Source organism: Octopus sinensis, linkage group LG6 (assembly GCF_006345805.1).
Source record: "Octopus sinensis linkage group LG6, ASM634580v1, whole genome shotgun sequence".
NCBI lineage: Eukaryota > Metazoa > Mollusca > Cephalopoda > Octopoda > Octopodidae > Octopus > Octopus sinensis.
In genome coordinates this window covers 111715754-111729810 of record NC_043002.1, presented here as the reverse complement: position 1 = coordinate 111729810, position 14057 = coordinate 111715754, and positions in this window count along the sequence as shown.

The following is a 14057-nucleotide window of genomic DNA, read 5'->3' as shown; positions in this document are numbered from 1 at the left end:
AGCATATAAATTTGGCATAAAAAACAGCATTTAATTGACAAACACAGAGAAGTAAGGATATACTAGAAAGATCGCGTGATATAACATTTCCCAACAGGACATCACTACAGGAAAAATTCTGAAAGCCACATTTACTTATAGTAAACTGCTTAGTCAAGATTTACTTTGAGTGAACAAGGCGCAGGAGTGGCTGTGTAGTAAGTAGCTTGTTTACCAACCACATGGTTCCAGGTTCAGTCCCACTGCGTGGCATCTCGGGCAAGTGTCTTCTACAATAGCCTCGGGCCAACCAAGCCTTGTGAGTGGATTTGGCAGACGGAAACTGGAAGAAGCTCGTCGTATATATATATATATATATATATATATATATAAAATAATAGTTATCGCCATACTAATATGGCATTCTTATAAAAATAAGAAAAAAGCTGTCGTCCGCTATTAGCTCCTGAGGGCCATCGCTTAAGTTAGCTATTTGATACACAAACTGTTCCATATAACCTTCGAACAAGGGAGGTCAGTCGCTCCACACTACTAGACCGGCAGCTGAGACGCGTTTCGGGGTATTGCCCCTTTTCAATGCAGCGTAGCCAGCCAGTAGGTGTCGCTTCCGACAATCTCTGTTCGATGGTTTTATTTACCTAGTTTCGGTGGAATACATCCACTTGTTCGAAGGTTATATGGATACAGTTTGTGTATCAAATAGCTAACTTAAGGCGATGGCCTCATGGAGCTAATAAGCGGACAGCTTTTTTCTTATTTTTATAAGAATGCCATATTAGTATGGCGATAACTATTATTTTCCGGGAACGCTGCCGCTGTTCTCTTTTAGAGAGACTTAGTTATTTTAATATTTCTATATATATATATATATATATATACAACCAACAGATGTAAATGAATTTAATTTAATTTAATTAATTTACTTACCAAAGTTTGCCGAAACTATGCATAGTCCAGAGATGAAAGGGGTAAAAGTTTTTATTTCTCTTTCTATTTCAGAATTACAACTATTTAGCGGTTTGAGTTTGGCTGCTCTTTCTAGTGAGTCGAATGTATATTATATAGTCTTTGACTATCTTTTCTTTCTCACTAGACCGCTGGTAGCAGACAATTTTTTCTAGAATTTTTTGCTACCCTTATATTTATTAATATATATATACGACGAGCTTCTTCCAGTTTCCGGCAGGGGTGTGGCTGAAATCTATCGAGGCCAACTAAGAAATGGAAGAATGACCAACGAAGTTGGCCTTTGAGAGGTTAAGAATATAGTTCTTGAAAGTGTGTAATATAATATCTACGGTGAGTGGCCCGGGTGGGATAGGAGTCTGCTAGACTGGTTCTTAGGTAAGCTGGAGTCGGGTGTGGGTGATATTTTACTATTGTAGGCTTACAGCAGTGGGAAGCAATGAGAGGTTCTAATATGAATTAAGGATTAAAAAAAAGAAAGAATAAAGCAAAAGTAAGGGTGAAGAAAAATAAAAGCATACAAGTCAATTATGGTATAGGGTCGGGCTTTAGGATTCGCTAGCTAAGGCTAAAAGACAAAGGGAGGGAGGGAGCTAGAGATACACAGAATTTAGGGGGTATTCTGTGGATATTGGTTGAAAGTTGGGGAGAGTACGTAGGCAATCGAATAATAAGATCTAACTTTTATGGAATTGTAGAGTTAGTAATAATAGAGTACTACTAATCATTAAGGAGTTTAAAGAAGAATGTGATTATGTAACAAACTACACCTAGTACGGAGTTAGTGGAAATACCAGATTGGATATCAAAGACCATACCTAAACTTACTTCAAAAATTAAACTTAATTTATGGTCTAACACTGAGAAAGTCATAAAAGATATTTACAATTCGTACTCTCATTTTTACAATTCAGCTCTTAATAATGCAGGATATAAACAGGAAATCTTTATATATAAAAGTGAGGTTGTATGCTGTCTGTCTCCTACGATTTAGATTCCTAACTACTCCCACATTTTGCGGTGCAGTTTAACCAAAACCGGATATCTTATTGTCGTGATTCATATCGAGCCCTTCTGGGTATTAGCGCGCGTCTGCGATGAGTCTACGATTAAAAAATAAATACCATCAAATTTTCCCATTTTTAATGCATTTTTGGCATATATAAGGGAAGTAACTCTCTAAAAATTTATTATTAAATCTCAGAACGTAAAAAGCTACATTAACCCCCCCCCCTTGTGGTTAGCCATATTGAGATGGCTATTATACTTTACATCTCTAAAAATGCTTATATAGTTATTTCCCTTAGAAACCCGAGCAACGCCGGGCGATACTGCTAGTATTATATGAAAACAACAACAACAACAACTAATAATAATAACAAGAAGCTCTGATGCAATACCAGGCAGTCGCTCTCATGGTTTCTCATCTTATGTACATACTAACGACTGGAAGTGTTAGTAGATACATTGGTACAAATGATGGGCTACAGCAAATATTCTGCTCAATACCACAGATTTGCTTGTCAGTTGTTTGACCTTAACCAGTTGAGCATGTCCCTCAGTGGCTGACGATATGTGCATCTCTGATCACGAGTAGAAGTAGTGGGGAAGCATCATGGCCATGTGTTGAGAGGGATTCTTTGGGGGTTTGAATAATTCATCCTCTGGAAACATGGGTGTTTCGTTCAGCATCCTTAAACAACCCTTATTCAGGGACCTTTTGAGCGGGATCGGCTACTCGACCTGAAGAAAATTCTAACTCGGTCCCCACCCGCTAGGTCATGCGCTGTTTATCTTGATATGAGATCACCATGTCGCGAACATATGGTTGTGAGACGAGTAGTCATGATGGGTATACTGGTCTTAGTATATTTTACCCCAGTGTCACTTTGATGGCATGCACTGCTCTCTCACTCAATAATAATAATTATTATTACAGTAATAATAACTATTATGTGGAGGCGCAATGGCCCAGTGGTTAGGGCAGCGGACTCGCGGTCATAGGATCGCAGTTTCGATTCCCAGACCGGGCGTTGTGAGTGTTTATTGAGCGAAAACACCTAAAAGCTCCACGAGGCTCCGGCAGGGTATGGTGGTGATCCCTGCTGTACTCTTTCACCACAACTTTCTCTCACTCTTACTTCCTGTTTCTGTTGTACCTGTATTTCAAGGGGCCGGCCTTGTCACTCTCTGTGTCACGCTGAATATCCCCGAGAACTACGTTAAGGGTACACGTGTCTGTGGAGTGCTCAGCCACTTACACGTTAATTTCACGAGCTGGCTGTTCCGTTGATTCGGATCAACCGGAACCCTCGTCGTCGTAACCGACGGAGTGCTTCCACAATAATAACTATTAAAATATCAATAATAATAATAATCAACTTTGTTGGTCATTCTTCCATTTCATAGTTGGCCTCGACAGATTTCAGCCAGACCCCTGCCGTATTCTTGGGATATTCTTTTGTTTGTAAAGTTACGTTTCATCTGATGATTACGGTTTTTTGTTTGTAATGGAGTAATGTTCTCATTCTTCGATTAAAATGATGCGCAAGAAACAGCAGTTGGCATCCTTTTTGTCTCGGGAGACAACGGAGTTGCGCATAAAATAGTCCAGTCCGGCTTTTACATTTCATGTCCTGATACATTTCCTGCTGTGGCTGTGTAGTCCTATCCTGGACAAACACTCACTCTGGCAGGTACCGCAAATGTAGCGAAGACTGTTCCTGGCTGGTTGTAATGCCATGGTTTCTTGTTGACGTCTTTTCTTGTCTTTCCATTTCTCCTCTCTCTCTCTCTCTCTCTGTCACTCCTTTGTATTCCCTCTTTTACGGTACGTCGCCAATCTCCATGGTTGCCGGCAACTGCCTCCCAACCGCTAATAAGAAACAGCAGTAATGAGCAGACACTTATTCATTGTTTGATTATAATACAAGAGGATTTACGACTCGTCGCACACCCTAGAGTATACCAACAACATACCAACTAATTAATGCTGGTTTGGACCAGCCCTTAGGTGCTAAATACAAATAGGGTTGGTTTTCTCTGTGTACATACCTGGTATATCCTATTTGATATTTACCAACCGTAGGCTGGAACCACAGGTTTATCCAACCCTCCGTGGTGCATATCTTTTCAAATACCTATCTGAATCCTTATTTTACTATGTGTGTGTGCGTGTGTAGTGCATTTGTATACATATATATGTGCGTGTGTATACTTGTATACACACACACACATATATATATATATTCTTTATTCTTTTACTTGTTTCAGTCATTGGACTGCGGCCATGCTGGAGCACCGCCTTTAATCGAGCAGCTCGACCCCGGAAATTATTCTTTTGTAAGCCCAGTACTTATTCTATCGGTCTTTTTTGCCGAACCGCTAGTAACGGAGACATAACCAACAGCATCGGTTGTCAAGCAATGCTAGGGGGACAAACACAGACACACAAACACACACACGCATATATATATATATATATATATATATATATATATATAAACGACGGGCTTCTTTCAGTTTCCGTCTACCAAATCCACTCACAAGGCTTTGGTTGGCCCGCGGCATAGTAGGAGACACTTGCCCAAGGTGCCATGCAGTGGGACTGAACCCGGAACCATGTGGTTGGTAAACAAGCTACTTACCACACAGCCTATATATATATATATATATATATATATATATATAATCAGCCAGCTGTCTATAAGTAAAGAGGTTATGTGCAACCTATATTGCCTAGTGCAACAGTCGAAATGAGACCAATAACTTTCTGACCGACCACAACAAAAATTATACTACTCAACTCTGTGTGCGTGTGTGTGTGTGTGTGTGTGTGTGTGTGTGTTGTGTGTGTGTGTGTGGTGTGTGTATGGTGTGTGTGTGTGTGTGTGTGTGTGTGCGCGCGCGCAGTTACTGCCAAGAAATATTAACCGAAATGATACTGATTATATGAGTGTGATCACAAACCAATTTCAGGGCCGACTTCATAATCATCTACAATATTCTGAAAAACAATGGACACAAAACATGTCATTGTAAATAATAATATAAGTTTTGTTATTAAGTGATAAATCAAATGTTTTAGTAATCTTTGCACTGTGGAAAGGCTATTGATCTTGAAAATTTATTAAATTGTCACACAAAATCAATTTCTTTCTACCTTCACAGGCGAAGGTACTTACAAGAATGCACACGAAATATCAATATTGCACACACACACACACACATATATATATATGTATATATATATACATAAGTGTATGTAGGTCTCTATAGTGTACGTGGGAACAAGCGACAAGTTCAAAACAGTCCTCAATGCCACAGGCCGACAGTTATTAATGGTTATTGCATCCGGTACCTCAAATTAAGTCATTCGAATTTCACGTTCTCGATCACATATTCTTCCTTTTCATCTTATAACCCATTTTTACATTTATTTAAATTCGGTTTTATTTTCATTTACTATATTCTATTTTCCTTTGAAGATGCTAGCCGGATATGTTTCAATTTATATTATTTCTATAGGATTGATTCCGAGTTCAGTCCCACTGCGTGTGACCTTGGGCAACTGTATTCTACTATAGCCTCGGGCCGTCCAAAGCCTTGTGGGTGAATTTGGTAGACGGAAATTGAAAGCCTGTCATGTGTGTTGTGTGTGTAATAATATATATATATATATATATATATATATATATATATTTATGTGTGTGTGTATGTGTGTGTGTGTGTGTGTGTGTGTGTCTACCACCGATTAACAACCGGTGTTGGTGTGTTTATGTCACTGTAAGATAGCAGTTCGACAAAAGAACTGATAGAATATTAAGCTTTAAAAAAGAAGTCTTAGGGTCGATTTATTCGATTAAAAACCCATCAAGTCGGTACTCCAGCGTGGCCGCAGCCAAATGACTAGAACAAGTAAAATGTAAAAGGAACAATGATTACGCTTCCAGACCAGAAGAGACTTCCTTATCGTAAACCTATTTCTTTACTACCCACAAGGGGCTAAACACAGAGGGGACAAACAAGGACAGACAAACGGATTAAGTCGATTATATCGACCCCAGTGCGTAACTGGTACTTAATTTATCGACCCCGAAAGGATGAAAGGCAAAGTCGACCTCGGCGGAATTTGAACTCAGAACGTACGCATTTCGCCCGGCGTGCTAACGTTTCTGCCAGCTCGCCGCCTTATCGTAAACCACCAAACTAAGTCCTTTCTCTCAAGGACATGCCCCTCGCCACCCCTGGAATGTTCGCCCAGCTCTATCTTTCCTGCAGATGTCGACTTGTTGCAATTTAAACGCAGCATTAACGGCATCGATCTGATTGCAATCGGATCGCCATCAAAGACCCAACCCTTTTCCTCCGAATCCAGCAAGCAAAATAAATTATACATTGGAATTAGGAGGACATTACACTCTTTTACTTGTTTCAGTCATTTGACTGCGGCCATGCTAGAGCACCGCCTTTAATCGAGCAACTCGACCCCGAGACTTATTCTTTTGTAAGCCCAGTACTTATTCTATCAGTCTCTTTTGCCGAACCGCTAAGTAACGGGGACATAAACACACCAGCATCGGTTGTCAAGCAATGCTAGGGGGACAAACACAGACACACAAACACGCATATATATATACATATATACGACGGGCTTCTTTCAGTTTCCGTCTACCAAATCCACCCACAAGGCTTTGGTCGGCCCAAGGCTATAGTAGAAGACACTTGCCCAAGATGCCACGCAGTGGAACTGAACCCGGAACCATGCGGTTGGTAAATAAGCTACTTACCACACAGCCAATCCTGCGCCTATTCATAAATTGTTGTGTACATACAGGGAAACAACGTAGATATAAAAAAGGACACGTAAAAATTGCTCGTGAATATAAAATTTATTTTTCTACATTAGCTTTCACGTGTAATTTCTGCTTCTGTTGAATATTCCCACCTATATTTATTGTCTCAGGAGGAAAAAAATACTTAATCAACTTAGAGTGACGTCCCTTCGTTTATAAATATATTATTCAACAAATGAAAGTTAGTCGCTTTAGTTGACATAATTAAATATATACACGTAATCATACCAATAGCAATTAAGCGATATATTTATACAGGTGTGTATACATAGGCGCAGGAGTGGCTGTGTGGTAAGTAGCTTATTTACCAACCACATGGTTCCGGGTTCAGTCCCACTGCGTGACATCTTGGGCAAGTGTCTTCTGCTACAGCCCCGGGCCGACCAAAGCCGTGTGAGTGGATTTGGTAGACGGAAACTGAAAGAAGCCCGTCGCATATATGTATATATATATATATATATATATATGCGTGTGTGTGTTTGTGTTTGTCCCCCTAGCATTGCTTGACAACTGATGCTGGTGTGTTTATGTCTCCGTTACTTAGCGGTTCGGCAAAAGAGACCGATAGAATAAATACTGGGCTTACAAAAGAATAAGACCCGGGGTCGAGTTGCTTGATTAAAGGCGGTGCTCCAGCATGGCCGCAGTCAAATGACTGAAACAAGTAAAAGAGTATACGTACATACATGCAATTAATGCTAGTTTCTTTTCCCCTCTTTTTTTTCTTCACTCATATTTGTGCTTCTTGCTTCGGTTTTGTTTTATACGTATCATATACATACGTGTTATAAATGTAATTATTAAATCATCGAAATTTTCAATAAATCATTAGATTTAAACATTTCAAACGAAAACACACTAACACATAAATGTTTGACTACATAAACGTAGAAGAATTTAAAAAAAACAAAAAACTATAATATAAAAACTGACAGGAACACTTGAATCATAATTCAAACAGAATAACAGCAAGATTTATAACCATTCCGATTTAACAATCAAACAAAAAAGATGGATTGAAAGACATATGGCAAGCCATCAAAGAATGAAATTCTTTTTGTAGAAGTAAAAAAAAAAAAAAAAAATATTGAAGCTCTTAACTGAAGTATTATGACGTCTACATCCTTGCATTTTTACGTTGGCTTATTTTTACTTATATTTTAAGGAGATTATACATATATATATATATATATATATATAGCGAATATAGCGCCGATGACGGAATTCAAACTGATTTCTACGTTTGCGATCCAGAAACATATGTTCGCTATTAACGGTAAGTGACTGAATTCGTATATTTGCCACTCCGTTTGTTTATGTGAGCCGTAAGGGCCTTCGTTTTTGGATTCTCCACTTATAGAAATTGGAAAAACGGTCTTTGACTGCCATTTCTAATTCCTTCGGTATGAGGTGAAACAGCCTGCTGTTAACCTTCTTATTTTTTCTTTTCTTTACTATATATATATATATATAGATATATATTATATATATATATATATTTTTTTTTTTTTTTTTTTTTTCATTCACATGAAAAGGCGGCGAGCTGGCAGAAACGTTAGCACGCCGGGCGAAATGCATAACCGTATTTCGTCTGCCGCTACGTTCTGAGTTCAAATTCTGCCGAGGTCGACTTTGCCTTTCATCCTTTCGGGGTCGATAAATTAAGTACCAGTTGCGCACTGGGGTCGATGTAATCGACTTAATCCGTCTGTCCCCTCTGTGTGTAGCCCCTTGTGGGTAATAAAGAAACATATATATTCATTCACATCTATATATGCGTGCGTATATGTATGCAAGCGTGTGCTATGGAAGGTTTTTAGAAAATTAAGTGCCTCACGATTAATAGTAATTTCATCGCAAGCTAGAATTTTCAAACATTACATACACACACATTTCCCCCTTCAGTTATACAAATGTTTACTTTTCCTGCTTGTAAGAGCATTCATGGCCTAAATAAATGAAAAAAAAAAAAAAATCTTTCAATAATCTTTTGAATCGACCCCAGGTACTTGACTAGGATATTGTTTGATATTTTTCCCCACACACACCCATGAATCTGGGAGCGTGTAAAGCAAAATTGGCCTTGGTGGAAATTGAACTCAGAATGTAGCTAAAGACTGCAAAAGATTTTGTTCACTGGTCGACTGTTTCTACCGATCTATTAACCCTTTCGTTACTGTATTTATTTTGAGATGCTCTGTGTTTCTATCAATTACTTTAAATATAACAAAGGATTTAGTAAAATAATTTAGTTATCATTAAGTTAGTGTTAGGAACATAAATTGTGACTAAGGCTTGGTGGAAGATTTTAATTCAAAACTTATGAAAACAAGACACTTGTACTCAGAGCCAGAGCCACGAACTGAAACCGGGATTGAAATGATAACCCCTTTTGAAGAGCTTACCTGTTCTACGGTGTTCATCATTTTTGTAAATTATTTATTAGTAAAAACTTGCATCTATTCAATTTCATCTCAAGAGACTGATGAAAACCACTACACTGCATTGTAAGGAGCCACCATTTTACTTACATTCATAGAATAACACAAGACATTTTTTTCTTTTCATTTTTTTTTTTTTTTTGGTAGTTTATTTCCAACTCACGAGGAAACAATGTACAAAATTTGATATCAACAGAAATGGGAAGGTTTTAATTATTTATACATATATATTCATTCACATGAAAAGGCGGCGAGCTGGCAGAAACGTTAGCACGCTGGGCGAAATGCCGCTACGTTCCGGAGCAAGCATAGGTATGAGTGAAGAAAAAAAGAGGGGAAAAGAAACTAGCATTGATTGCATGTATGTACGTGCAGGAGTGGCTGTGTGGTAAGTAACTTGCTAACCAACCACCTGGTTCCGGGTTCAGTTTTACTTATATTTTAATGAGATTATACATATATATTCATTCACATGAAAAGTTAATTATATTACAGAATCAATATTTAAGTAGACTTTAGGCAATAGAGGTCAAGGCAGCATAGACACTGGTGAGTTGTGATAACCACATATTTCCCAATGAGATAAATATTTACAGATTAAAATTTCTTGACAAGACACACAGTCCAATGTTTTATAACCAACGGAACATTTGCAATACCAATTCGTAGCATTGAATTAGCTCTGTGGTCGAGCGAACTGCCAAAAATTCGCAGCCAAATCTTGTTCAATCCTTACCAAATTGTCCTAAAATAGCTCTGGATACACTTCCTACTGCTGGGGGAGATGTAGATAGTTACATCTGACTTGCCTTCATCATTGGACTCAGATCTCACCTGGGGATCTCATAATAGATGAAATATAAACTCAACCGCATTTGGGACAGTGGCACAAAATAATTATACACTCCGAGTCGGTCAATATTAACAATGACAGCCTAAGATACTCCTTCTCTTAACAAAGCAAGCAAAATGAAAAAACTTCCAGTGAGGAAATGACAAGAATTTCTCTTTTGCCATTTGGAATGCACCATTTAGTATATGAAATATCAAATTCTATCCGATTATTCAAACCACCTTGAATTATATAGCAACAGAGATAAAGATATTACCTTGTATAGATTATAAAAGGGGACTGTAGTGGTGATGTCTTCACCTGAACATTAGCATAGTTTGGAAAGGAAATTACTTTCAACCAGATTGAAATTGGATAGGATTAGCCGTTTTGGTTTGCCAAAAGCTTACCTCTCTTCAACTTTGATGCATGCCGTGCACAATACTCTTTTACTTGTTTCAGTCATTTGACTGCGGCCATGCTGGAGCACCGCCTTTAGTCGAGCAACTCGACCCCCGGGACTTATTCTTTGTAAGCCCAGTACTTATTCTATCGATCTCTTTTGCCGAACCGCTAGGTGACGGGGACGTAAACACACCAGCATCGGTTGTCAAGCAATGCTAGGGGGACAAACACACACACACATATATATATATACGACAGGCTTCTGTCAGTTTCCGTCTACCAAATCCACTCACAAGGCATTGGTCGGCCCGAAGCTATAGCAGAAGACACTTGCCCAAGGTGCCACGCAGTGGGACTGAACCTGGAACCATGTGGTTGGTAAACAAGCTACTTACCACACAGCCACTCCTGCGCCTACACTGGAGTGAGCAAAATGTCAAAATACAAGCACAGAAGTTAGGGTAACAAGTGTCATAAAGCAATTATGCCTTCCATTATTTACCATGTAATGTCATTATCATATCTTAACATTTATTGGGGTTTGTCTCAATCCCCAAAATATTGAGAGGTTTAGTGTTGTCTTTCCATAATCAGATTGTCAAAGGTTTACAGTCAGTTGTCTTTTACAGCTTAATTATGAACTAAAACCCCTACATATGATCATAGAGCTAGACTGAGCTGGACTGCTGAGAGTTAAATGCTCTTAAAACCAACACAAAATATTTATGAAGGGATATGAACTCTTATTCCTTAAGATGACATTATCAACTAAGCAGATTATACAACACACCATATACACTTTTATTTTAATCCAGCAGATGCTAACTATGAATATTTATGGATATGCCATTGGATGGAAGCACTCCGTCGGTTACGACGACGAGGGTTCCGGTTGATCCGATCAACAGAACAGCCTGCTCGTGAAATTAACGTGTAAGTGGCTGAGCACTCCACAGACACATGCACCCTTAACGTAGTACACGGGGATATTCAGCGTGACACAGAGAGTGACAAGGCAGCCCTTTGAAATACAGGTACAACAGAAACAGGAAGTAAGAGTGAGAGAAAGTTGTGGTGAAAGAGTACAGCAGGGATCACCACCATCCCCTGCCGGAGCCTCGTGGAGTTATTAGGCGTTTTCGCTCAATAAACACTCACAACGCCCGGTCTGGGAATAGAAACTGCGATCCTATGACCGCGAGTCTGCTGCCCTAACCACTGGGCCATTGCACCCCCACATATGCCATTGAAATCATCGATCAGTGTGTATACGAATACGAGAAGGATAGAGAAGAAAGTGATATAGATATTGCAAAGCGTAAAGCAGGCGCGGGTATGGCTGTGTGGTTAGGGAGCTTGCTTTCTAGCTACATGGTTTCGGGTTCAGTCCCACTGCGTGGCACTTTGGGTAGGTGTCTTCCACTATAGCCCCGAGCCGACCGGAGCGTTGTGATTGAATTCGGTAGGTGGAAGTTACTGCCGTGTGTGTATGTGTGCGTGTAGGTGCTCAGTGCCTCTCCGAAAGAGAGGGAAAGAGTTGTGAGATTAAAAGGCCCTTGATTCAGTTCTAGATTTATCCCACATTTCTAATTGTATTTAGATATAACACTAACCCGAACCTAATGAATCACTTTATGAAATTGTCAAAGCTATGTGGAATTTGAGAGAACCTGTTACTGCTCAACTCTAGATCAGTCTTGATCAAAAAAAAGTGCCAGTTGTGATCATTGTAAATCTAGGAACATGCTAGTAGTGTGTAGTAGTGGCGCACGCACACACATTATTAGCCATTTGAAAAGACCACGGAATTTACAATTAACTGCACCAGGGTTCCTCTTCCCCAGGGAACCAGACCTAATGGTATACCTGCGGATGTAGATCCAGCCCCTGCTTTGCTGGGTCCTGTCTCTGATCACGTTGCACCTCCAAGGGCATCCATTGACGGTGATGCCCTCAATCTTAACAGACGGGTATCACCTGATGGAGAAGAGTCAGCTCCCAACCAAACAACACCAAACAAACACCCACTCTCCTACCCTGATGTAATCTCCAGGGATACAGGCATCCAGCAACAGGACCTCCGTAATGCCATGATGGACCGTGAAGTCTGGCGTAGCATGGTAAATTCCATTGTCTCAACCACGGTCGAACAATAATAATAACAATTAGGAACATGCTACCCAAATATGTTCTTTCTGTGGTTTGAGATTTGGTTGCTATTTCTAGCAGATGAAATTCTCAGATCTCGTAACTATGCATTTCTGGCAACTGGGTGAAGTGAGTTACATAATACAGGAAAGACATTTGATAATGTCATCCTAGACATACTAATTCTGAAAGTGGAAAAAGATACGGATGGTAACAGGAGATTTCGGATCATAGATCTACTCACCCACACCAATGAGAGGATACTAGAAGACAGCAAGTAAGTTTAAAAGGGAAAAAATGAATACACTAGTTGTCAAGGGAGGATTCGTTTTTCTTTTCCATTTACAGAATTAAGGTCAGTGTACAAAAAAAAAAAAAAAAAAACTAAACAAGAAAATCAGACCCCGTTTTTTTTTTTTTAACTTGTTTCAGTCATTTGACTGCGGCCATGCTGGAGCACCGCCTTTAATCGAGCAACTCGACCCCGGGACTTATTCTATCGGTCTCTTTTGCCAAACCGCTAAGTGACGGGGACATAAACACACCAGCATCAGTTGTCAAGCAATGCTAGAGGGACAAACACAGACATACAAACACATACACATACATATACATATATATATACATATATACGACGGGCTTCTTTCAGTTTCCGTCTACCAAATCCACTCACAAGGCTTTGGTCGGCCCAATGCTATAGTAGAAGACACTTGCCCAAGGTGCCACGCAGTGGGACTGAACCTGGAACCATGTGGTTGGTAAACAAGCTACTTACCACACAGCCACTCCTGCACCTATATTATATACAAAAAAAAATTAGTTTATAAGATAGTTTATTTACAATATGGTTTTAAAAGTATTATTTCTAGCAGTGCAGCATGCGAAAAATAGGGAAATATCTTACAAGTACACACATTTCATATACGTTATATATCTCATACGAATATCATGATACACAAACATGTATGTATATACATTATTTGGTATACATGATACATTGCAAGATATCTCACTGATTACTAAAAAAATGACTGCTTAATATTAAGTTCTGTTTAAGTGCATACATTTCAAACAAGATGAATGAACACCAGTATATTACTGGTGGTTTTCATGACACTACAGAATTAAATGGTCAGATAGCTCCAGCAGGATTTGAACTTAAAATGTGGAGGGATTAAATATAAAACTGTCAAATATGTCACAATCATTTCTTTTTGCAACCAGTAAATATTTTAATATTAACTGTTATGAAGATGGTGAAACAATATGCTGTATGGAATTTGGGTTTAGTCTATCTGCAGTTAAAGAGGTCTAAGATCAATTGGATCTTAATGGGTGTCAATAAAATAAGAAACAAATTGGACCTCAAAGAGATGAGTGTTCTTCCCTTGAACAATTAGATTTTCGACT